The sequence below is a fragment of the Sinocyclocheilus grahami genome, unplaced genomic scaffold, assembly GCF_001515645.1.
Source record: "Sinocyclocheilus grahami isolate Dianchi unplaced genomic scaffold, SAMN03320097.WGS_v1.1 scaffold12246.1, whole genome shotgun sequence".
NCBI lineage: Eukaryota > Metazoa > Chordata > Actinopteri > Cypriniformes > Cyprinidae > Sinocyclocheilus > Sinocyclocheilus grahami.
Genome location: NW_015514298.1, coordinates 5,086 through 6,092, shown reverse-complemented (window position 1 = coordinate 6,092; position 1,007 = coordinate 5,086). Strand labels below are relative to the sequence as shown.

The window sequence follows — 1,007 nt, the reverse complement described above, 5'->3', positions numbered from 1 at the left end:
CATCGACACAGGAAAAACTAAAGAGAATCGGTGAGCCGGGCCAGATAATGTCTGAAATGTTATCTGTCTATGATCTGATGCTTTTGAATGTTAGCGTTGACCTTCTGTTTCTGGTTTCAGGTATCATGAAAGCAGTCAGATGAGCTCTCTGGTGGAGACGTTTGTGAGTAAAGCCAGCGCTTTGCAGAGACAGGGGAGGGCAGGACTTGTTCGAGAGGGCTTCTGTTTCCGCCTTTACCCCAAATTCAGGTACACCGCCACTGAGGTGCTTTACAGATTGTGGCACATAGAGTAGCAACCTTCCATTTGGTGGTCTGTTTTGTTTGCCAATGCGCATATTGTAGGGAGGAAATTTAATGAGAGTAAATGTATATCATTATATAGTTATTTGGTTATTATATATTTAGAACTATATAGTTATTATAGTTTTTACTTGTCATTAGTTAACTACATTGGTTTAAACAAAAAAAAATGATTGAACTAACAGTGAAAAATATTTCTAAACCATTTTAGTCCTAGTTTGACAATTTTAACATTTATTAATACATTATTAAAATCAGTAGTTGTATAGGTTAATATCTGTTAATATTATATTATGGATCTGATTTAACGTGAACTAGCAATGGACATGTCACAGACATACAGCCATATCACCCTGTAGCCCAAGACTGGTTGCCCGTTCATTCATTCATTCAACAGCTGTAATTTTATTAACTAACATTAACAAAGATTAATAAACAAATGCTGTTTTTTATGTGTCCTTATTGTAAAGTGTTAAAAGCATTTAGAGTGCAAAAACTGATAGATTTCTAAATTCTGATTTATGTATGTATTTTAAAATTATATACTGTCATACCGCACATGTCTGTTTTTCCCACTCCAGATTGAGAGCTTCATTGACTACTCCATTCCTGAGATTCTCAGAGTGCCTTTGGAGGAGCTTTGCGTTCATATTATGTTACGTACCAACTTTGTCTTTTGAAACTACTTTACTGTTAAAGTTTGTG

At 35.1% G+C, this 1,007-nt stretch overlaps 1 long non-coding RNA gene across 1 annotated transcript; it reads left to right on the top strand.

Moving 5' to 3' along the window:
• LOC107578841 (uncharacterized) lies at positions 1-1,001 on the top strand. Its single transcript, XR_001608392.1, has 3 exons — positions 1-30; positions 121-249; positions 884-1,001. It is a non-coding gene; the product is annotated as an uncharacterized lncRNA (long non-coding RNA).
• The last annotated feature ends 6 nt before the right edge of the window (positions 1,002-1,007 follow it).